The sequence below is a fragment of the Pinus tabuliformis genome, chromosome 7 (assembly GCF_031772625.1).
Source record: "Pinus tabuliformis cultivar Carrire ecotype Pingquan chromosome 7, CPIR1, whole genome shotgun sequence".
NCBI lineage: Eukaryota > Viridiplantae > Streptophyta > Pinopsida > Pinales > Pinaceae > Pinus > Pinus tabuliformis.
Genome location: NC_142293.1, coordinates 1,993,401,946 through 1,993,404,258, shown reverse-complemented (window position 1 = coordinate 1,993,404,258; position 2,313 = coordinate 1,993,401,946).

Sequence of the window (2,313 nt, the reverse complement as noted above, 5' to 3'; positions counted from 1 at the left end):
TCAAGTTGCTCATGACCATCTGATGCATCAAATAGCTTCTAATTCTCTTTCTCTTGCACTTTTTCTTTGTGGCAAGTTGTATCACTGATGATGTGAAACATTCTGCTTCAAAACTTTCAAATGAAATATGTAAGATATGCATGACATGTCTCTCTTGATTCTACATTTGCCAAGAATGATGAATCAGTCTCACAGGTGTCATGAGTTATAACTTGATCTTCTATGACTGGTGGATTAATCATGTGAGCGTCAACCAGATTCTTATCAATTTCAATTTTATTCAGGTCACCTTCAATTAACCACTTTTCAATGGAACAAATGACCTCCTCATAATAAGATGGATCTTGCTGCAGCAGACAAAGAGGCTTATGATCTGTTGACATTTCCTTGTTTTTTTCATCCTCTCGCTGATGTTGAAGTTTCTGTACCTATATTGTTATGGCATCCATCTGGCTAGAGTGTTCAACCTTCATGGCACTGACTTCCTTGGCATGGCTTTCCTCCATGGTCAATAACTTATTCTGAAGACATATCTGACCAGCTTCCACATCTTTATTGCTTTTTCATTCTTTGCTTTCATGCCCATGAAACAGTTTTGCATATGGTTTATCTCTTTCTTATGATTTGCTTGCATGGTAGCCAACTGATTATTATAATCAAATCTCATGATGGTCATTTCTTCATCCATAGTTAATAACTTGCTTTGCATAGAATTAATTTCTCTGCCATGATTAGCTTTCATGGTTTCCATTTCCTTCTGCATGTCGGTCCTCATATCCTCCATATTCTGAGCACACTTTTCTACTATGGTGGTTACATGATCAGAGTGTTTAATTTTCATGATTTCCATCTCCTCATCACGTTTTTCCAGTTGAGCGTATAAAGTTCTCATATCCTTGACGTAATCAGTTACAAATTTTTCTTGATTAAGCTCCATATTTTTTACCAGCTGCGTTTGACTGAACTGCATGTCTTTAACCAACTTCTTTAGTTCTTCTATAATTTACTTATCATTTTCCCTTTCATTGTCGACACTGATTTGACAACTTGCCCCTGTTCTTCCATTGTCATGGATTTGACTTGCAACGGTACAAGTGGATGGCACATTCTAATATGGAGAATTGTCTTGAAATCTTTCATTGACAGTTGGATCCTTCATAAGATCACTTTCATTCTGTTGCATAATTTTAGGAGCACAAGGCGAGCTACCTTGATAACCATATCTATCTGTAAAAGCATTGACGATGTCTCGTAAAGAAGGGAAAGAATCTTCAAGACAATTATTAAACCAATTCAAAGCATCACCCTCTCAAGAAAAGGCAAATAGACGCATTTTGACATCTTCGTGATCATACTGGGGAGAACTACAATATCTAAGTATTGTATGGGTAAACCTACATAGATGCTTTCTAACAGTGACTGAATCACCACCCGAGAACAAAGACAATTTATGAATGGCCACTTCTGGAATATCATGGAGAAAAACAGTAAAATGACACAAGGTAAACAAATCATCCATGATGAATTGCCTAAAGGAATAATGAGGGACCAAATGGATGATAGAGAGAGACCCCTGCTCAAGAAAATCAAGAGATCCACAAGAAGCGAGCTTTTAGTAGAAATTCTTGTAAGAAATGAAAGAAGTGGAGTCGCCACTTGAACATGAGTCTAACTCTAAGATCCAAAAGGAAAAAACAATCTCGATATAAGGGAGGGCTTCTTGTCTGAGAAATAATGGATGAATAAGTGGAGTCGCCACCCAAACAAGAAACAAACCGATGTGTCCAGGTGTTAAAAGTGCAGATGAAACGATTAATGAGATGACGAAAGATGAGGTGATGAAAAGATCAAATGATGCCAAAAAATGTTGTGCTGCTTGACCGGCTAATGAATGGCAGAAAAGATGAGATGATTAAAACGATGTCAATGAAACCAAGGACAGAAAAACTCTATCCCCGACAACGGCGCCAAAAAATGTTGTTGTCGGCCCAAATGAAAAGTCATTAAAACGCCGAAAATAAAATATCCCCGCCAACGGCGCCAAAAAATGTTGGCGTTGCCGGTAAAAATGATAAAGATGATATGAGGAGAATGAAGATAAAATGTTGTTGAAGCGCCGAGAATAAAATATCCCCGGCAACGGCGCCAAAAAATGTTGTCGCGCAAAGTGTCTAATGTTGAAATTTGGTACCGGAGGACAGGTGGTTCCCTAAGGCTTTGATCTTTGGCCTAGGAAAAAGTGTCCAAAAGAATTTAATTTTTCTCCTACAGTGACTTTATAATTTTTATAAAGTTAAATCTAATTTAAAAAAT